The 25,077-nt window shown below is 32.4% G+C and overlaps 1 protein-coding gene across 5 annotated transcripts in view; it reads left to right on the top strand.

The window, feature by feature from the left end:
- The window catches only part of LOC114127242 (protein turtle), a 108,027-nt gene that overhangs the window by 50,346 nt on the left and 32,604 nt on the right, over window positions 1–25,077 (top strand). The window lies entirely within an intron of this gene.

Raw genomic sequence — 25,077 nt, forward strand, 5'->3', positions numbered from 1 at the left:
TCTCTCGGCGACGGCGGCGACGTTCTCACGCGTCTTACCGCCCGTAAACATATAATATATATATATATAAGTGCGTACCTGCGCGTAGAGGAGAAAAAAGTGAATTCTTATCCTTAGAGAGAGGGAGAGAAGGATTGATGTTACCGCAGAGAACCGGTTTATTGACCCGAGTGTTTGTGCCCGATGCTGCGAAACTGGTTTGCTGGTTACAAACACATAATACACACACACATATATATATATATATATATAATATTATCATTATATTATTATTATTATTATTATTATTATTATTATTATACACTCTATCCGCCGCCATTGCATACACCGCCGTCGTTTTGTATACACACGCACAAACGCTTTGGACTCGGAGACCGTGATGCCCGAGGCGTAACGGACCCAGTAACCTTGCCCGTGAACGTCCGTCGGCCAAGCGAATTCCACACATGTGTGTAACAACTACCACGGTAATATTATTATACCATTTTACGCGCGCGGTATTATCGTATATTACATAGTCCGGCGAGTGGCGACCCTAAGCGCGCTGTTATGCAACCATTATTGGACGCGTCGCAACGTCCTGCGCGTCACGGGTTACGCCACTACGCTCCTTTGCTCCGGGCGGCCGACGGACCAAGACACTCACCGCAAATCGTGTGCATTATTTTCTGGCGTCCGTATATAGCACGTGGACGACGGACGGTCCGGAAATAGTATCGCGGTACTGCGTAATATCATTCGGAACACTTGCTACGCAACAAAATATAGGTACAGTGTAAAGCAATTGAAAAATCGAGAAAGAAACTCACTCTGAACCTCCCCCCCCCAAAAAAAAGACCATTCTTATACCTATAGTAAAATTATCCAAGTCCGAGTTCATTGTATACGAATAAAAAATTATCTGAGTTTCAATAGAAAAAAATACGAATATTGTAATTCAAACTTTGATTTGCTTCCATCACGGTGAAAAGTTGTAAGATCTAAAGTTACTGCATTATTCGTTACTCATCGTTCGCCTTATGTTAGGTAATAATAATATTCACGCAGACGGGGCCACCGGACGATCCGGTAAAGATTATAATGATTATATCATCCAGTGGGTTACCTGTAGTACCTATTTATGTGTGTGTGTGTGTGTGTGTGTGTGGGTACACCGTATTAAAAGCTTGTATGTGAGTGTGCGCGCAGAGAGGAGACAATATGGCGCGATTCGAATCGACGCGAAAACTAATCCTTAAAACCGTTTTACGGTCCGTTTTAATATCTAATATTATATTATTGTCCTGGACTGTAAGCTTTAAGTGACCACTTTAATACGCTACTGCATATACATATATATATACTAATACGTTTACCGCAAAGCCACTTCCATGTTTTATAGCCCACTTATGTTGTATTATTATTACTGTTTTAAAACGCTGCAAATTGGACTTTTTTAAATGAACTGATACTGCGTAAAAAATACGTGAGTCCGTGTAGGTTTATTAAACATTACAATTCATATTTTGTAAATAGCTTTAATTGAGGAAAAAACCGACTCAGTCGACGGATTCGGCAAAAATGAATAAAAACGGCGATTCAGACGGACCACACAAGTGTAAAAACTCGTGGTCAAGTCTATTTCAAATAATAGTACGATGTAGTATATAGTCGGCCAACTCCAAAATGACAACTTTTCAGGAGGAATAATTTAAAAAAACTTTATTTTAAAACCAAATTCTTCAGAACTTTAAAAGCTGATTTCATAGGAAAATAAGTAACCTATTGGAGTGATAATGATATTAAACAATGTATACAATATTATTAACTATAAGAAAATATAATAATTCCAAAATGATATTTTTGGAATTAGGCTGACGATATTCAGAATTTCTCCATCTACTTATAAGAATACCCAACTGTACACCAGTACGCCACCACAGTTGTCTATAGTGGATAAAAATGACGTTTTTATGATATTAATATCTACTATGGCGAGTAAGATTTTTCCCGGAAAGGCGAGGGAGCACCAGTCGACTTATGATTGTTATAGGAGAGGGATCGACGAATTCGGCGAGTAGATGTATTCACAATAAGATCATGGTCGGCGATGGATGTACGTAGTACAGTGGGTGAGTGGGATTTAGTTTTCCATTATTTATTTCTATACGTGTGGCACTGGGTTCACTGTTTGTGTGTGTATCGGTGGATAGTGTGGGGTGGAAAAAAATTCGGTTATATATTAAATAATTTCCGCCCGAGTTTATTGGATTTCGAAGGCTTTTTCTATACAACGAAAGTATTATTAGAAACGTCAGTAAATATTTTCTTTCTCTCTCTCTTAATATAGCCCGTCGTAATGATATTATATAATTATATACAGAAAGTTTTTCGAAAAAAAATAAAAATATCACGCAACGGAAAATTAATCAGGTGAAACTACTTCTCTATAGTATCCAAATAATGGCTATACATATTATACTGTATAATATTTATGTATTTTTTATGCAAGAAGTTAAGTATACAATATATACGGCCATGTGGCTGCTTTAGTATTATGGGTTCAAGGCTTTCAATGGCTTCGGTGAACATTTTTTCACAATTATAATCTTTTTTATTAGCTTTATTTTTTTACAATTCCAACATTGTATGAAAATTAAATATTACGATTCAGTAAAACGAAATTCGTTATTGTGATTATGGTTTTCACTTATCATGCGCTAACCGTCTGAATTGCCATATTTACATACAATTTATTATTTAGCTGCAATAACTGAAAAAATAAAGGTATGCTAATATATTATACATTCATTCATCCAGCGTGATAGGTACTACTGCATTATAGACATGCTCGAAAAAAAAAATAAAGAACGATAGTTATTTTTTCTTAGGTTTCAACACGAAAATAATGTTCACGACGTATAATATTATAAATTATAATATATTAGCGTGGTATACCATAACGATTACTTGACATGTCTACTAACGAGTAACGATAACAACAATAGTAATAATAATATTATGACTTTTGAATTTAATAATTGATCTAAAGACAATTAAAACTATAACGATATGAAATGCGCATTACCGCCGTATCAATAACAAAAAATCTATAAAATTAAATAGTAGAATGATAATGTAATCGAGCTTGGCGAATATTCGTAGTGCTCATTTTGTAATATTATTGTATTCTGTTACAAATTATGATATAAACGTATAGAAAACCACTGGGGACAGTGGGCGAGGTTCGTAATACGCATATCCGCACGTCACCGTAATAATATGATTTGTTTACGAGTGGACGACATAATCTACCGCCGAATTTCCTTTTCAGTCGTTTTGTATGGGCACATAATATAATATATTATTATGTTATTGTAAATAAATTTTACTCCGCGGAGTAAAACGCACAGACCCTATAAAGAGGCGTCTAAATAATACGTTTTAGTATATAATATTATTATTATCGTCGTTGTATAATATTATGTTATACGAAAAGCGTATCGGTAAGACTCGGTGACAGTCGGTCATCGTTATTAGATTTTCATTTAAATCGTCTATACTTCAATGGGTATACGTTTTGTAAAGGTGTCAATTATGCTATTATTCGATGTAATAGTTCATAATGTACACAGTATAATCATATTATAGTATTATGTTACGGCGCTTTCTCCTAACATAACGTGTGTCGCACTCGTTCATTATCGGACCCGTCGTCGTCGTCGTCCTGAACATTAAGGTGGACACCAACGGCGTCCGAGAATAATTATAGTAAAATATATAATGCGTTCTCGTCGGTCCGGAGACCTAAGTACGCGGCGGGCTTATGCTCAAGCGTTACATAACAATGACACAGTCGTAGTACATACCTAGCACGTGAAATCCGGTCGGAAAAACTCGTCGATAATAGCGCCGCGTCGGTAGAGCAAAGTGTTAGGCCGACTGTTTTTCTTTTAAATCCAGTAAAGGTAGAACGATAATAATAATATTATGCGCTGGGTATAGCTGGTATACGTCCGGTGACCCAAACCAGTTATGCCCAGTGATACCAACACATCCGGATGGACGATATTCGTTCGTAAATGGACGCGATCCGACGGTCTTGCGAGCCCCGAATAGGAATGTGCGTTTTTTTTTTTTTTTTTTTACTTCTTTTTACGGCATGAGTTGCCCAAACCGGTCAGTGTGTTGTACGGCCCTTGCTCTATTGCGTTTCTTCGGGCTCTCGTTGTTATTCTCGTTGTAAACAGACGCCGATAAAACGAAAAACAGCAAGTGCCATGTATTTTATTATTTATGTAAATCGAATTCAGAAAATGCAAAATAACTATAACACTATACGTCATACTATTATTGCCCGTATAGCTTTCGACGACGGTTTCGCCTATAAAGTCTGAGAGACGTTTTACGGTCGCTCGTTATCCGAAAATATATACATATTGATTTACAATAATTATTGTAATTGAATTTGAGCAAAAACTCATTTGCGGTTACTGAGCTCTCACAGATTTTTACGCGGCTGCAGAAAAGAGACATGTTGGATCGTTTTAAATTAGAGATTCAGTCAAATCAGACACGATATTATGACGTGTTGTTTTTATAAAATATAGTATAAATTATACAGTCAATTTCTACCGCGAATAATTCTCCCGAAAATGATAATGATGTTCATCAAGTGCGCGAATTTTTTTTTTTTCAATTGCTGCACCATTAAATTATGAATCCTCATAGTGAAATTTGTATCCGCTGAATTATTGCTGATTATGAACATGCGTTTTCCGCGCCACTGCAAGTGTCGTCACACCAGTAACGAATTAATCAGATAAACTTCAACGTTTTTTACGTCTAAAAAGTAAAAAATATATATATATATAAAGATATTTAAATAATGAAATGTGTAACTTGTCAAGGAAAACTACAAAACAGTAAACACAATAAATATATTTTTTAACTTCAGTCTTGGAATATACAGTTTAGAACTCGCACGAAAACACAAAAAGGCACATCATATAAAATAAAATGAGCACATTATCTTGACCGGCGGCCATAGACGTAATTTATGGAAGTCGGGTGTGCTATGCCCTATGTGTTCAGCACCCTTATAATTTGACGCTGTTGATGGTCAATTTCATTCTCGTTTTTAGATTTCATGATAAATAAATTTAATAATAATATGTATTACAGTGCATGCAGAACCATTATTAAATAAGTTATTATTGAATCGAGCTTGGGCGGTTGTGTGGGGCATAATTTCGTAACGTGTAATGACAAACTGAAGAATAGGCATTGGGGGGTTCAGCACCCTCCGCTAATCATCGGAGGGTGCAAATTCACTATCAACAGTTTAGCATCGTCGAACGATCGAAACCGGCCAAATGTGAGTTTCACCACAGACATTGATTTATAACCTGAAATATTATGTCTGACTTGTAAAACTAATAATTTTCTTCGTATATAGTTCTTACATCCATCGATTATTTTAGTTTGCATTATTTTTTATTATTTGTTTCGACCAACCAAACCAGATGATTAACCAACTACCGTCATAACACCAACTATAATCATATAAAATCGTACTTTTGTGAATAAATACAAACGAATAATACACAGACGAAGTCGTCAATTAAGACGATATAATACAGAAGAATTCGGTGCAAATGTATGTATGCACGTAGCGTATGTGGTATATTATGTATACACGAAACATATTATCATTATATAGATATACGGCACGTACTCGTATTGTAGTCGCTTTTGACAAAATAATAAAGCGATAATAATAGCCGAGACGTTTGAGACCGCATTTCTAATTAAATACGAATAAACATTCGGCTTTATTCGGTGGATACGTTATATTATTATACACATGCCAACGGACGAAATTCGGGCTTTAACTCAATTTCCGTATCCTACTCGCCGCCTAGCGTATACTCAATCCCAAAGCGGAATATTTCCCATTAACGGACGTTTGTGTGTATGTGTATGTGTGTGCAGTACTGCAGTGTGTATAATGTATACCTACTGACGACGGTTCGTTCAATTCACTTTAAATGACGAAAAATTAACATATATGTCTAATTCGAATTCACAAACGACAACATAATTTTTGTCGACAAATATATTAACTAACGTCTGCACGTAGGTACCTATATAATGCAATATTATGTATAGGTATACTATTTAGGCGTATAGTCATGGTGTACCTACCATATACTCAATCGCTCTGCAGTGTGTCTGATTTAAACTAACGCACTGCTGTATTTACTTAACTTGTTCCCAACTAGTTGATGATTGCCATACATTATAGTATGTAGGTATTAATTAAAGTTTCTCAAGTTCAATACGACGATTTAAATACAACAACAAAGTCCATTTAATTTCCTTAGGTCTTAAAGTCTAAGCGTTTTTTTAATATTGCACTATACGTCACGGAATATACGACATTTCAATATTATATCGTTTCGAAACAGATGACATTCACACTAATATATTATTTTATTCTAACGCACATCACGTATATTATTTTCGTCAAATGACGTTTTGCCTGTATACCGCAAAATAACGACGACATCATCAGTTAATTTAACATATTATTATTAACCGTCTGCAACGCACAATATTGTGTAATGATTTTAAGTTATATCCATATAAGTGTTGTATACTAAATCAAATTAAGCAATGATTTTTTTTTTTTTATAGAAAATTAATTTAAATGCGAACGATTAATAATATTACGTGACTGAATAAACAAATACGTGTTTAATGTAAACGTTACATCTCGTGTGTCATTAGTTATGAGTAACAGCACGTGGTGGGTGAAGTTATCTGTTTTATCACTGCACAATATCTATTACCCGCGTTCTAGATTCATAATAGCTGGCTTAGGTATCTGAAACACTTGTTATTTTTATTTCACAAACACTATCATCGGCTTGAGATCACACAAAAAAGTGATTTTTAATTTGATTTTATAGAAAAAAATGTTACCTAAGCACGCGGTTCCTACGATTTTAAAATCGAGATAACACGTAGGCTAGGCCTTGTTTGTTTGATTTGTTCGGGTGTTTTTTTTTTCAATAATTGTATTGCTGATAAAGTCATAACCACTAACCAAGTACAGCACGTCGTTAGAAAAACGATATTGGTAATTGCATCTACAACAGTCTCGAGTGCATCGCGAGAATTTTAATGGATGTCCGCAAATACGCGGAATCACCTGTTGTACGATATTATACCGAATGATTAAACGCTGCAATAGTGCAGGAAACTCAATTTCGCCACTGGTCTACCCTACGAGTATCGTATACACAACATTTCTTAAGTCTCCGGAGGGTGAGAAAACGTGAGGAAAAGACAAACGGGCAGTGAAACCTTCACACGTTAATCGTATATTATACATGTATAGTGTATACATAGTATATATATATTATATAGGTACGTTTAATATTGTGCACACATACAATATATTATGCTCACGGAACGTCGGATGAAAGGTTATGATAACACACATGACATGGGGTGAAAAGTGGAAACGATCATTACGCACCCGTCGAGTGTCACTCGACTATTACGACACGCATTTTTTTTTTCATAATTATTATTTTTTTTTTAAAAAAAGCCATTTTCCATTCTCGAGTTTCCGAAGAAAAAAAATGTAATATCCATGTGACGGCGTGACACCTTATGCATACGGTCGTGCGAATGTAAATTATAATATATTATTCTGTACGTTTATGTACTCTCAATTCTTTTACATGTATTATAATATAATACTATTTATATCTTTCTGCATTGAAAAATTAAGATAATTAATAACTAAATGTTGTAGCTGCATTGTAATGTGTACCTACCTATAAATTATATATTATATTATTATTTGTACGGCCGCGGCGCAGACGTTTTAAGATGTTCGTGTTTCTCATTAGTTTCCATGAATCTATTATACTATTGTATTAGAATATAATGTACAAATAGTTTATTGGTAGTTTTATTGGATACAATTAATTATAAAATACCGGGACGATGACTACTGACTGAAATACCGAAAATGTTTGTATTGTGGTTCTACTGTACAACGAGACGAAAATATAGAATCAATATTTGACGGTCAATATTGAATATAATACTGTATTTTTTATCAATTATTATTATAATATAACCCAAAATATTATTATTGTTTCAAAAATTGTCCTTTTACAATCCCCTTAATTACTAAACCGTGACTTTATCGGAAATGCAACTGTGTGGCATACTTGTTCCGTACTTTGAAGGTGCATAATATAATATTTTTTTCAGCTAACAAATCTACTGACATAAAATAAACGCAGCCCAATCGGCATAATTTACGTATACGATTACGCTGTTTCGACGCATGCGGGTCTTGGTAGAACTATTGCCGCGAACCTAGACTTTTGGTCAGATGCCGGTATTATCAAGAATTAAACATGATAATATATTATACTATTATTTTATGCATATGTTTTGGTTACAAACGAATTTTAATACACCAAAAACAACTAAAACTAAAAATGTTAAAAAGATACATAATGTGTTAATATAATATGTTCATTAATGTATCATTAATTTTTACAATTAGCATACAATTAGCGATACATAAACTATAGGTATTTTATATTATTATCTTAAAAACTCTTTCAGTTTTTAATTCTATGTTTAGTGTATGAATATAAAATGTATAAACACAATTTTTTTTTCTATTAAGCATAAAGTTATATAAAAAAAGTTTAAAAATTTTCTCTGAGACTTAAAATGAGACGAAAAATAAAATCCTTAAAGCCAAAGTATTTCAGGTGCAAAGACGCAAAGTACTTCAAACTTTAAAATAAAATTTGAATATTTTAAATCGCGTATTTCTAAATTATACATTGAACTTGAAAAGCTATACCAAATACCAATAATGGAGATCATTAAAAAAGATGCAAAAGTTTAAAGTACAAATCCTAACAACATAGGTACTGTCTTGTAAAGTGCTTGTGAGTAAAAATGTTTAACTACTGCGAAATATCAAATACTTTCTAAGTACGTGTATTTAAAATCAAATTATAATAATAATAATCACTGATTGAGTGATTATATTTTCAATTTAATCGCACTAAAAAAAATACGATATGCATAAATCATACGTAATCTATCTATAATAATATTAATTTGCAAGATGATGTACTTTCATTTGTTTACATAGTTACAAGTTACAGATAATGGTTTTTAAGAGACAAATACCATCATCCATTTAATTCCAATATAATAATATCCTACAACTAAGGATATATTTACTAAGGATAGTTCTTATTAATCCCACTATCAAAATTCAAAAAATATTTTTTATTTTGTGTGTGTGTGATTGACTTATATCAATCTAACTTTAAAATAAGGAAACTAAATGAGTAATTTTAATTACATCAAATTAAGTCTTATGTTTTCAGAAAAATATTATGTTTTACAAAAAATGCTGAGCAATATTTAAATTGATTTTAAAGTAACAATATTGTTACTACCTATTTTAATTAGGTATTTATCATTTATCGATACTTTTTACAAATCTTTATTTGTACTTAAACACTTCTTTTTCAAATAGTTTTAAATAATTTTCTAGCAGATATCTCTTTGTATCTATATTCAAAAATACATATAGGTACTTTACAAGACTGCCAAACGTACATTTATTAAATATCAACGCAGGGAAAAGAACAATTTTCTATTGACATACAAATATTATTAGAATATATTATCCTGGCCGATTTTATTATTTTACATATTAATAAACGAATAGCAACGGTCGAAACTATCACTAGACGATCGTGACATTCTGTGTAAACACAATGATTTGCACGTCATCGTACACTCAAAGGATACGACGTATGCGCTAAGTCAACAAACGCCGATCCTATATTTGTGTATAGGCAATCGACATATCTGACAACGGGTTTTATCCGTAATATTATACTATACCTACACCATACAGGGCATCTCGCAAATGTTTACTATTCGAATGAGTTTAATGTAATATAAACACCATGGTATAATACCACCGCAGTAACATAGCCATTATATTATGCTCGCGTGATACGCACCCCGCAAATAATATACAGGACGTAACCTCTTCTCGTCCGTTTCCTCTCAGACAGTCCGACATCATCATCGGTTACTTAATACGTTATTTGCTCCTCGTGTACTTAATAACGTTTTGGCCGAACTAATAATGCCTATTTCTATCCCTTTGATAGTTTGATCCTGTCTGCGTATTATAATATATTCAGCCGATGCAAGTCCGCCGAACCTTCGTGGAAGTCGTCTGCAATTATTGGTTTATATACAAACTTTCTCGTTTGGCATCTCGGGTTATTAGTCATTATTAGTTCGCGAATAGCTCAATGGAGGCATGCAATATGCATGTCCCACGTTCCTTGAATAATCAAGCACAACATTACCACGCGTAAGTACAAAAATCCCTTCAAGGTTTTAAAATAATCGTTAAATTGTCACGTTATTCTTTCACGTCGTGATGTGTCCGCAAACTTTTTTGAATCTCGCGTAACCATAATATCAATCAAACACCGGTGTGTCACTACAATTAAGTGTCCATCTATATTTTAATTAACGCGCCAGCAACATAATACTATTATACCAAATTTTAGTTCCGGTCGCACTATAACACCGCATCTTATGACCCATAATAGGAATATGAGGTAGATAGGTACTTACTATTTTTCTCTGCTGCAATACGCGGATACCATCATCATCGACTGCGGACGTCATTTATGCGAATTTCTCGACGTATTATTAATCGAGGTCGGGTAAAAGCTTTACGCCTTGGCGGGCAAAGCGGAAACCACTACTAAAAATCTATTTATTTTATATGAAGTCCCATTACCCGGCAGTGTCCCCCCCGTACAACCACCCTCTCCGGTCCTGGTGACTGCCAATCGAAAGCAGCGACAGCAGCAGGGCGTGTGTCGTATACACTTTGGTGATGGCGCGCTGCAGTGTTGCTCGTACAAAAGCGTCGATGGCGAACGTACACACGAACCGACGAACGCCACAATATATAATATATATATATATATATATATATTATATAAGTCCAGCGGAACTATATTATTGTGTTTCCCTCTTCCCGTCGTCGGTATTTCCAGCAACGGTCGACCGCTGTGCACAAGTGATATATATCACCCCGTCCTCATACACACCGTGCGGATTGACGTAAAAGCAAACACGACGATATCTGTACGGCGACCGAAGAGCAATGATATCCCCGGTGGAGACCTCGAAAAAATGATCGATGGGACCTATACGGATCGTGTCTGTTGTTATAATATAATGTTATATATTTATATTTATATAACGACGATTGTTCGAGCCCCGGACGTAGGTAATCAATAACGATTTCGCGTGTCGACCGCCGAGTGGGTGTTTTCTTTTCTTCCGTTTAATGGATGTAAAAAGTACCAATTTAAGGAAACGTTCAGCTGTAACATTTAGGCAACTATAACACTGTACACTATATCGCCTCGTTGAAATTATGATACATTTATCATTTGTGGTCTGCACACAGCACGCGAGAAACACTATATACCTACGTAGTGAGTTATTGATATATATACCTATACTAACAATAAAATGACAATTCGTGTTACTGTACGAAGTGTTTATTGTGTATTCGAGGACAGTTTTAATTTAAAATTCTATAATTCTTATAATTTATAAGAAACTTGGTAGACTCCAATTTCTAACGTTTACTTTTAACAATGCATAATACCATACATACTTAATGGTTTTATAATGATTATGATATGAGCCACGCGTGGAACTTTGAAAGCATTAAAATAATAATTTTTTTTAACGTTTGTTTCTAGATAATTACAAATATATAACATATATGGTTTTTTAATAAGAGAGTTTTATTTAAAACTATGCATACTGTTTTCTTCCAATTTTTTATAACTCTTGTACATAATGTGTTTTTTATTGTTAAAACGATGGAATAACTCAGTATTTGTTGGACAAACTTTATGTATTAAAGTTACAAATAAATAAGTAATATTGTTTTAGAGTCAAATATTACAGATTATTAAAGTATTAATAAATAAGGATATATATAAAAAATAATGAAAAAATTACTAAAATTAAATAAGTTATAAAATATATTATAAAACTATTAAGTTGATTTTTAGTTAATACAAAGTGCAAAGTAAATTTTAAATTAATATATATTGATGTAAAAATAAGTTAGTTATTTTATTAAATAACTATATTATAATTAAATCAAATAAACAAAACTCAATAATGTCTCATTGTTGAGTAAACGCATAATTAAACCACAGCGATCAGCTAGATTAATAAATAAAAATAAACTGTAAATAAACTGTATTATATTATTAATTGTATTCAATAATATAATTTTGTTGCTATAAATGAAAAATTTCAATAAAAGTTCAAAATAATAACAAAATGGTTAGTAGAATCAATTTTTCAAAATTTCAGATAATAAAATTGAAAATAAATTAGAAATTAGAATACACCAATTTTTTTGATGAATCACTAGCTATTATTAATTATTAACATTTTAAAGCGAGGTCCCTTGCCTTAACCTATGGTTTCGATTTTATTTCATCAATTTCAACAAAATATACTTATTTATAAGCTGCAGCAGAAGCAAATAACATTATACAATTTCTTACTCATTTAATCGATTCCCTAAGACACATTTTTACGAATATATAAAAATATAAGTAGTAATTTTTATTTATAAAGTAGAATATGGAGAGTTTCCAAATCATAAGCTAAGCTAATTTCTTTGTTATTTGTAAATGTTTTTATATTTTTAAAGATCTTCAAATATCTTAGAGTCTAAACGGTTTATTTTACAATAGTTCAGTCTGTAATAATATAATATGATAATGATATGATGGAATACGGCTTAGTTTACAAAAATGTATTAGAACAACTAAATATAATGCGTAGAATCATTATCAGATTACAATAATCAGAAGTGAGTCAGTAAACAAAAATTGCATTATTCGTTTATGTTTACATTGTATAATAGCGATTGGACTGTTATAATTATGACGCAATAAAACACACATCTGCAATTTTAAAAACGTATTCAATAACTCAACGATAATACGAGATCAGAAAAAATGCAATTGTATAATTAGTTGTTTAGCATGTACAACATTACTGAAATCCGTGAAATTGAAAACAAGTCATTGAAATTTGACTGTAAATACGATGCCTACGCGTATACAGGTCTGTACTTTAATACATGAAATTATAATAACAACAGTTTTTACTCAACTTCCGTAGTGTTCTTTGTCGATGGGCCTTGTTTCAATTCGGTCACAATATCACCACAACCGACGCATGAAACATTATAATATAAATTGCATCGCATCGCCGTTTTCCGCTGTCAAAAACATTTCTGATCGAAACAGAAATTTGGACTCGTGTGTGATTATAATAATATAACGTTTCGACGATACACACAACGTTATACCCAATACATATATCAAAAAATATATCTTACTATTACCACGCCTGGAAATATACGGATACTCATCGAATTCATTTACGGTGCGGATACGAAATGTATATATTAGATTTTTTGAACGTCGAATAATGTCATATACTCCAATATAACGTAATTTGCCAAAACACGCATAAATTGGAAAAATACGTAGGTACCTGCACTTTATAGTCGCGCGCGCTAGAATTAGCGTCATCGCACGTCACACATTAACCTGACGAAACCAACGCATCGATATGGGTTTTGACGTTTACGAGGGTTCGCAAAACCTACACACACACACACACACACACACACACACACACACAATATAAATCCAGACCAAGACGTTACACCGTTTTCAACTCGGCAGCAACTCTGGCGTGGCCCTTAATTGACGAGCTCGATCAATATTTGCGTTCGACCATCGACAATTTATGTAACCCGTGTAATACGCATATATATATATACACACACACCCTCAAGTATATATATATATATATATTTGATGGATAACAACAACAAATGACCGCCACCCATCAACCCCCACCCACACGCCCATAATAATATATACGCTCACAGCGTCGCACTGAATGACGTCAACCGCTAAACCCTTTTTCATACCACCGCCACATCCTGGTCTTTCTCTCTCTGTATAAATATATATTGTGTACATAGGTATGTGTGGCGTTTATGTCCTGCAGTTGAGATTTCGACAGGTAAAATTAGACCAGTCACCCACTGATCCGTACAAGATCCGCACAGTCCCTCTTCGTTATAAATCGCTCAGTGCTCGCCTATATATACCTGTTGCCCTTTTCCGCGACTACCGAACGTCGTTAACGTCCCATCGCAGAGAAAAAAACTCGATTTTTATCGTAATATCTATTATTCACATTTTTTTTTTGTATAAGTGCAAAGTATTTTTGTACAATTTAACTCGTACGCGTAGTTAACAATATCAATATACCGTAATATCTATAAAATGTATTAATTATTGGCTAATATTAATTAAAATAAGGTGTCAATTATTGTGAAATTGAGAAGGCAATCGCGCGTCTAAAACCTTCGTAATATTATTTCATGATACTATATACTTTTAATAATATTATACTCATCATTATAAATTTTTTACTTTATATGTATATTACACGAACGCGGATTTAAATTTTAGTCGTTCCAACAAAGTTGTTTTTGTGTTCGAGTTAACTCGGGTCCGTAGTTTCTGTGGGAAACCTTTACTCGATATTTAACCAACGATCCGCTGCCTCCTAAGACCGGTTAATGTAGTGAAAGTTACCAAACCAATAATTGCTCCTTAAAGTTTTAGTGGATAGAGCTTTAACACAGGTATCCATTTACAGTATCTTGTATGTGTGTTTATACAAACTACTAAATGAGGTATGTCCGTGCAATAGATAGGTAATTCCGGGATATTTATTTACGAAGTTATTACAGCGAACTCATCTATTAACAAGTAAATCTCGAATTTATGTTAAATTGTAAAAGTGATACTGTTGTTGATTGACACATTACAGTTGTCGAGTATGTATAATATTATGTAAGTCTATGATTTAATCTTAGAACAGAATATGTATTAACAGCATTTCTTATTTTATCAGATACCTACCTTGCTTTATCCTATATAATATTTTATCTTATTATTTGAGATGATTTATTTCCTAAAAAGAAAAAAAGAAAAATTGAGTGGTCGACTATTAAATTTTTATGTCAATACCATACTTTTCCACTGATGTTTTGTACAACTTGGCGCATTTTCTTTGGTTTTTACTCAGTGTTGACTATATCTGTCGATAAATTCAAATTATATTTAAAAATACAATTATAATTTATAATTGTAATTTATTATTCAAAATTATTAATATCAAACGCTTGTATTTTAAAAAAAAACTTGCAGTGTATTTAAATACATATTTTTTTTTATTTTGCGATAAAATATTGTCAACTGCGATCAACTTGCATTAAAGTCTGAAGAAGTCAAATAATTTCCAATTCATAATATTAATTGCAATATATATAATCTGCAGTATTTTATTTATTTTTTTGTCATATACTTAAAATACGCGTTTGGAGAATGCATAGTCTTGATAAACGAGTATTGTGATAAATGCTGTAACTTACAGTAATACGATTTAAAAATATACATTCATTGCTTCGCTCAGAATCTAATATTTAAACGAAAAAATACCATTAAAAATAAACATGCTTACCATAGGCGTGTCTGCGGGTTTTGCTTGTCATGCACAGGCATGACCTGCAAAATTTGATTCAACTTACATTATAAATTTCGGTACATAATATAAACATTTTTTCTTAGATTCTGATTTCATAATTTGTATTGAATTTATTGATTTTCATCATGTGGACTTTTAATATATATTAAGACCATTTGTAATTATAAAAATATTTGTGAAAAGCAATACAAATTATATTTTAAAATACAACTTCATATTGCCTAGTTATTTATTTATCTAATAAAAGGAATATTGTTTTTTATTCATAATAAAAAATTAAAACTGATTTAATCATTATTAGGTACATAATAATGACAAAGCTTATTAAGAAATTTGAGGGTCATACTCTTAAACCAAAACCTAATTTTTTTATGGGTGAAGGGGGAGGGGTGTAGGAACCTACTCCCTTTGAATATGCCACTGTTGTGCACGACCTGCGAACAAGGTCTAGACATGCCTATGATGTTTACTGTTAGTTTAAAATTAAAATAAAAACTATGTAGGTAGTCAGTATTTCGTTGAAGTAATTTAAAACGGAAAGAGAGAGCGAAAGTAGGGTTGATTAAATAATCATTCAGTATTCATAAACACTTCAAGAACATTATTTAATATTTTTATAACGTGAGAAGCATATAAAGATGTATAAAGAAAATTCTAAAGTTTATGGTGAAAATTCTCAATAATTAGGAAAATATACTATGTATACTCAACACGAAAGAGTTTAAAATCGAGTTTTTAAACTACGTACCTTTTGGATTAAACCTAGCTTAATTGGTCCATTAAGGAAAATATACAAAAACAAAAAGGTTCTGTACCGTCAAACATTACTAATATTATTAATAACTTTAAGATTAAAGCCCTATCTCTCTCTATATTATACGAAAATATCTAGACTTTTTCAACACCGGAAACAAATTCATTTATAAAAAATATAAATATTTTTTAATTATTAGAAGTAATCATTTTCTTATTGAATTAAAATATCCTATGTATATGTAATGAAAATAATTATCGATAAGGAAAAAAATTTAAATTTTCTATCATTACTCCTTTTACATTAATTTATTGAAAATAATTTTCGATTATAATGACTAATCAGCTGTAGCGAAAAGTTCAAAGAGTTTTAATAGCCAAGTAAAAGACGGGTACCTAGGAAAGATACAAAATCTTCTGCTAATGAGGCCGTCTAAATTTGTGTACATTTTTTCGCGTTTGTCACTTGCCGCTTGCACTCTAATAGTCTAATCGAAAGTATTCGCCAGGCCAAGAGAATAGCTATATAATATAACAAACGTAATTAACTTATTCCAAAAACCATTCGTAGAATATTCTACAGCGCAATGCATGATTAAAAGGTCAATTTCGCCGTTCCTGTTCCATTCGAACGCATTTTTTTTTCGATTTATATTAAAACTAGACATTATAACATGCCCCGCTCGTTAGCCCGGGAAAATGTTGAATAAAAGATAGTGTTCTGCCTCCACTATATTTTCCAGCCACGATCCTACCTCCTCCTCGTTCACCATCACGTCCAACCATCCCCGGCGACCATGTGCCACTACCTCTAGGGACGCGAACGGGCTCTCTTTAATAATGTTAATGCCTCAGCACCTGTACGAATGATTTGTTCTCTCTTTTATTTGCGCTTCATGGACTGTATATAAAACATTGGATTTCCCGCAAACAATAGACTGCCCGACCGTTTCTACAAAGTAAAAATAAAACTGCGTCCGGTGAAGTAGTGTTGAAGACGTATTATATTATTTTTGTAAAAAACAAAAAAAAAACAGAAGGAAAAAGAAAACAGTAGGTACAACGAAAAAACAGGGGTCGCCGTAAAAATATGTTGATTAGACTTGTATAATAACCAAAAACATTCTTTTTACACGGTAAATTTGGAAATGTTCCAATGAGGAGAAAATATATTACAGTAAATTTATGAAATCCAATCAATCATTTTAAACCATTTATTGAATTCCTTTAATAATAAAATGCCCAGGATCCCGCGATTACTTCTTCAAACTTATTATTTTTCGAATTTTTGAAATAACATATAAAATCAAAATCTACATGTGATCTTAAAAATACATATTACAATTAATAAAGGACTTACCATTGATAATTTGTTTAACTGTCAGTTAGAAACGATTAAAATAAGAAAAATTACACGCACACATTTTATAAGAGAGGTTCATAATATTCCAACAATAATACAAACATAAACGGCAAATTTATATTTTACTTTTAGCGATTTTTTTTTCATCGACAAAATGCATTACAAATCTCTTAACAAATAATAATCAAGACCAATAATTATAAAAAATGTATACTTAATATAAATATGCAACTATATTGATATTTAATATAAATTAATTAAATTGTTACTTATAATTTGTTTTTGGTTTGTTTACAGGTAAATATGATTAAATCGAAGTACCTATATGAGTACAAAATCAACGACCCGTGATCGTACCAAGTAATGCAGCTTATTTCATTATAATAATTAAAAGTCTACGTATGAATACTTAACATATTTTATTATCAACTGTCTAAAGTTAATAATAAAAAAATTATTATATTTCCGAAAAAAACACAAATTCTATTTTACAAAATGTATTTTATTTATTTATAAACTGGTACCTGTATTATTATGTTTTTAATAGGTACCTACTAACTTTAAAACGTTTCAAAAAATATTTTTGAGCTTTTGACGCTGTTATTTAATTTAAACTTTAAAATGATATTATAATACGTTATGAGTCATATAAGAAGATTCACGAAATATGATTTGTATTAATGACTATCATAATTAATATTCTCAAAATATTATACTGATAGGCTATATCATAATAAATACTTACTTACTACTTGCTATTTATTATTTATTACTTTAAACCGTGTAATTGAAAAATTGATAAGAATTATTTAATACCAACACAATATATTGATATTTATACCAAAGTTCGTTTATAGAATTGCCCGGTCATTTTATTAATAACCTTGAGACTTGAAGTCTTCATTGCTATTAATTAAACAAAAATCATTTACCAAATCAAAAAAAAACCACAAATCATAATTATAGGTAAACTATAGCCCGGAGGTATTGAATAAGTAACGGAGTGTCCTATAACAGTAGATAAAACTATAAATAAAAATATTTTACCATAAATATTGCGAAAACTAGATAATAATGACAGTTAGGTAGAGTCTAGCTGTTAAAAAATCAAATTATAAAATAATTTAAATATTTACAAAAAAATTGCTTTTATATAATAATATATATTTTATAAATAGTACACATACTAAATTAATAATATTGTTTTTGATTGTCCGCGTTCTAAAAGACAGTTGACTTTATACATTTATTAATGTATTATAATCCGTAGAACCACAATCGCTTACGCCATTTTGCGTATAATAATACATAATATTATGTTGTGCGTCAAATAATAAAACGTGGATGATCCATATACGTTAAGAAATAATATTAGTAATAATGTGGTGTAAGTAACGTCAGATGATAGCGATATTAGTTTCGGAGGAGTTTCGACTGCGCCACGAGACATCGATATAATAATAGTTTAGATAAGTATCCATTTTTATGAGAACACATACACCTATCGTACGAACGCAATTACGCAAATATTGAGTTGCGAGAAGTCGCCCAGAGGTATACCTAAATAAGTAATAACTGGTATCGGCCAAATACGTTTGAAGGGTGGAGAATAAAATAATTTTAAATAAAGATATTATATTCTCAGTAAACCAGAGTGGTTTTGAGAAACTTTAATATCGCCGTCTACCACAAGAAAGCTATATAATATTATAACAAACACGAAGCTATAGCACAGTAACAGCGAGAATAGTACGTGGATCCCCTATATAATAATATATATATATATGTGGTATACTATAACACAAGTGGGAGAGCGGTAAAAACTTTTCCTCCCCAACTCGTCTGTACGTGTGTTTGTGTGTGCGTTATATTTTTTTACCCCCGAGGTTTTGAGTCTCTCCGTGGTCTGAACTCCGGCTCGTGTGTGATTAAACTTTAAACAACGGCACAAACTTTATCGGACGGCCACTAGGTTTTGGGTCCGGCAATGATTTATAAGCGTCGCGGTGGCTGGCCCGCAGTGACCGCGAGGTTAATATCTCTCTCTATATATATATATATATGTATACATCCATATTATATACTTTTGTGCAAGATACGTATACATAATGTGTACAGGGGACGTATATATTGTAATGCCGGGGGTCACCGTTTAATACTCTTGTATGGGGCTCCGTCATAATATTATAGAAATTCGGGAAGTTTTCGGAAGCCATCAAAATGCAATGTATCACGTCATAACTGAACGAATAAACTTACAGATAAGATCAAAACCACAATTATTATAATTAATTCGCCATAAACAAAAACTGATTTCAAAATATAAATATCTCGTCTGACTGATGAAATTTGTCCAGGGATCATCGTTTGTTGATCCCTAATAAAACAAAATATTATATAGGCTGCGATTTGCGGTTGTTGTTTTTTCGTTTCGTTTCAGTTTTTTTTTGGTTTTATGTGTCATTGCTTTACGGTTGTACTGCATCACGTTTAGAGTCGGACTACGCAACACCGGAGGCGGTGGCGGCGGCAGCGGTGTTCGCACGAGTCGAAGGCCGGGAAAACACTGTCGGAAAATATCCCGCTCGTAATGCCACCGCGTCGCGTGTGCGTGTGTGTACGCACCGACCTAGATGCGTCCGGACGATTTTGATTGATTCGGCGAGTGAGGGAAGGTGCAACGTGGCCCATGCAGAATTCCCGGTGATTTAGTATCCGGCGAACGCCCCTTTAGCCGGAAACGGGAAACGCCGGCGAGCCTGCGGAAAATTCGCGTTTTTGATGAATGACCCTATATATACGTTCTCGATGGCAAAAAAAAAAATACCAAATCTTTCCTTATCCGCACGTGGTCAAATTTTTCGCACGGCCGTCGAGTCCCGTTCCGAAACGTCCTGCGATCGTGCGGCGCCGTCTGCACGCATGACGTGCCGGTCTCAATAAGGTTCCCGAAATAGATTGTCGTGACGTTTTAGCTGATTATGTATTATACGCGTACGATAATCATATTTTATTATTTACAATATTATAATATATTCTACTGGCAAACTCGTTGAAAACCAAATGGAGATTATAAGTATACTATATATTATTATAACATAAACAGTAATTTTCTTGATTATTCAATCGCTAATGGGAAACGGCATATAAAGTATAATATATTATGTAAACATTTTGATTCGAGAAGCGCTTCACTTCATACCAATTGCAATCAATATATAATAAAAATAATAATATAAGTATCGGCCATACCGTAAGTGTTACGACACTGCGGACACCTATCGATGCATGCAGCAGTGTTTATTTTATACGATGGCAATAATTTTAATGCGTCCACTCATCCACAGTTCAATATCAATACTCGGTTCGACATTATAATATATAGAGGGTGGTTACAAATTAAAATTCATTACGATCCCAAAGGGACTAGCGTATACAGAATATGTGCCAATATCCAAGATGTCCGATGGGACGAGACAAATGTAGTAGATACTGGTCATTCGTATTAATTTAGTCCTAGGATTTGTGTGGCGCGTTACGTTCATAAAACGAATTGCACCCTTCGGGAAACATTGCGCACCGGTGGTTCACGTCGCAGCGAAAATCAATATTTCATTCTACGAGCCCGAGTGTAACGAAAAAGCCCGTTACACCTACACGCCTAATACTTATGATTTGCATTTAACCGAGCGATTAATTGAAACCGTTATTATGACGATGCCGCCGTGTTTAACGCGCGCAAAAATTAAAAGGGATTCATCGTCGACTCATTACCTCTCAGTGTATAATAACGATATGAACTGTATCATAATGGAATACCGTTTAACAGACCAATTTGGACGTTACGTACGGAGGAGATCGAGCTGCGGTGCACAATATTTTATCGATTTCGTTTTATTTATTGTACCTCTACTTGCAGTGAAGACCGAAAACGGTGTCGAATACGGGTGGCGTGTAAGATGTATAAGCGCGTAAAAGGGTGAATGATGAATAGTGACTTAATTGAATGACAGATTCCGGAAGAGTCCCGGTACAGCCGAAGTTTTCTCGAATAAGTTCGGTCACGTTCACGAGTTCTCTGAATTCATATCGTGCCACATCACAGCAGTTTGATCATACAGTATCATATTATTATGCCCTAGAGTTCATTCCTAAGTCCCATCGATCTCTGCGAATCTTCGTACAATACGGCCCTCTGATCGAGCGTACACAGAATTATTATAAGCACATTATTACGTCCGAAACGTTATGACTAAACTTTACGCGTAAGCCGAAAGTATCTATTTCCAGGATAGCGCTTACACCGAAATTATAACATGGGTTATGGCCAAATTATATACTACACAGCCAAATTGGAAATAGATATTTAATATTGTTTTAATTAAATTTTATACAACTAATTTTTACATTTTATAATTCACAAAATACTAATAATAGTACTTCGGAATATTATGTTGTTAAAACTACTTATGCAATTAAAAAACTATGTAAATATATACCAGAAAAAGTACCTATTTTTATTTAAAACTCAACAAGGTATAATATTAAGCATGGTGTATTTCGCGTAATTGCTATACCTAGGTAATAAAAATTAATACATACCATAAATAAAACAGTAATATGATTTGATATTATCACAGACTACAGCGATTTATCAAAAGTGTGTCACCGACGTTACATTAAGTAGTTTGTAATACAATATACCTACAAGTACAACACTAGCGATATTTGAGCTATCGTTAGGTATTACAATTCATTTATCATATCGCACAATACGTATTCAATATAATATTATATAACACTTAGAAATGAATTATAATATTTTATATGTTATACAAGTCGAAATTCGGATTCGTGAACACTTCTCAGTACGACATTTCCATTGAATCCACTTCCATGCGTTTTTACAATAACACATTTTATTGTTATATATTTTTGGTTATTAATACGATAAGTCGTTACCGATGAAAAAACCAATTAACACACCGATAAATGTATAGCCAACTCGTAATATCGTCAAGTCGTGAAGATTAAACGAAAAAAGAAAACACTAATCGGAAATGATTTAGATACAATATTGACAAATGCTGTAAAAGGAGACGTACAAAAAAAATAATGAGATTCCCTTTCATACAGACGATCATAACCATACACCAAATGCTGTTGAAATTGGTGTTAAAAAATGTAATTCAAAAATAAAAGAAATGCCAAATCAAAGTGAATCAACTCCACGACAAATTTTTGTTTAAATGTCGTGTTCTTCCCAAGCAGTATTAGCCGCATTACAAACAATCAATGCAATAAAAAAACTATTCGATGAAAAGGCATCGAAAAAATGCACCTCATGTAGTCAGGTCCGATCGGAGTTAGTTATTTTTGCACCTTATAATATTACCATGAAAAACGAACAATGCTCTATGTACGATGCGACGTAGGTGACAATAATAAAATATAATTATTTTTCACAAAAAAAATATTTAAAGATTTTAGTGTCTGAGTAAAGTCATTGATTTATAGATAGCATATTTAAATCATCACCACATTTGTTTACTCAGCTTCATACATGCAATAAAATATAATGTGGTATTGCCATTAGTTTTTGCATTTAGACTTATAATAAATCAAAAGAGAGTTATATTCGAGTTTTTCAAGAACTTTTGATTTTTGAAAAAAATAAGCCTAATTAGTATAATGATATTGAACAAAGTTTAATTGGTGCATTTACTAACGTTTTTATCGATGCATAAATAAGAAGCTGTTTTTTTTTCATTTTACACGATGTTTATAGCAAAAAATACAAAACCTTTTAGAAATACTTCAAAAATATATGAATATTAATTAATAACCATATTATAATATTGTCGTCTGATTTTATCAACGTAGCTATTACTTTTTTCAATCCGATACGGTTATAAGAGAAAATAATAATTATAAAATAGTATAATAAGTTAAATAAGTAATAATAATATATTCAATTTAATAAAATGTATTAATTATCTATTATTGTTTTAAAATATTCAATATATATTAAAATGTAATAACTTTTAGTGATAGTAAATTTTATAAATATATTGCACAAAAAATAATTTGTAGGTATTCGTATTTAAAATCGGCAGGCATTTCATCACACTGCACGTAACATAATAATATATATTATACATTATACGGTCACACCTGCTATGCTATTATCAATTATTGTATAAAATATACACATAATGTATCACTAATCATCAGCTCGATACGTATATATTTATACATAAATATAGTTATTTCCAAGGTATTTCGGTAGTTTTGTTTTTTTTCACAAGGTAACGAAATTCGTGATTAACTAAAAACATTATACTATATATATACATCAAGTCGTCATATAATAAACACATAATGTGTTAATAATAGGTCAACTCCTGCTTGAATTGCAGGAAAAGGAAGCATTTCTTTCCATCACTTTCCGAGATCTCAAATAAAAAAAAAAATTTAATAGCATTATCTTGTTATTTGCGGTAAACCACAAAATACAAAAGTTAATCAGATTAAATCTCTAATTTTCCAGTGGCTATTTAGCATAACACCGATCTCATCTTATATTCTCAACCAAATTAAGATCGGAATGCTAGACTTACACGCGGATTACTAATGGAAATAAATGTGATTCACGCGCGTAGATATGACGCATCGACATCCTGCATATCGTATAATAATCATAATGTGGTGGATTGCAGAGCATATTGCGAACCCAAAATAAAATTGAACATCTGATACATTCATCATTGTTATATATATTTTATGATATAATGTTATTCTTTGGGTATTAGAAAATCTTCTATTTTTTTTTTTCGTGACAATCTATATTTGTAGTCCATATATATATCATATATATTATGGTCATATAGTCGCCACGGCTTTTCTTAATAAAAACAAATACACATTGATATATTACGGAGGACCGTCCGGAGTGAGACCGTCGCCGTCACTGCATCCCGCCGATAAAATATAATAATGACGTGATCCGGATACAATAATAAATCATCATCATTGCGAAATCCTTTATTTTCAGTGACTGAGATCGCCCAAAGACACACACCGAAAAACGGTACCGATATATACGACGACGCTAAAAGAGCGCATGATGCTGTACGGACGTCTTATTATTATTACAGTATATATATATATATATATATATGGTTAGTCTTTGTTCCGCACGTGAA

The sequence above is a fragment of the Aphis gossypii genome, chromosome 1, assembly GCF_020184175.1.
Source record: "Aphis gossypii isolate Hap1 chromosome 1, ASM2018417v2, whole genome shotgun sequence".
Classification (NCBI taxonomy): domain Eukaryota; kingdom Metazoa; phylum Arthropoda; class Insecta; order Hemiptera; family Aphididae; genus Aphis; species Aphis gossypii.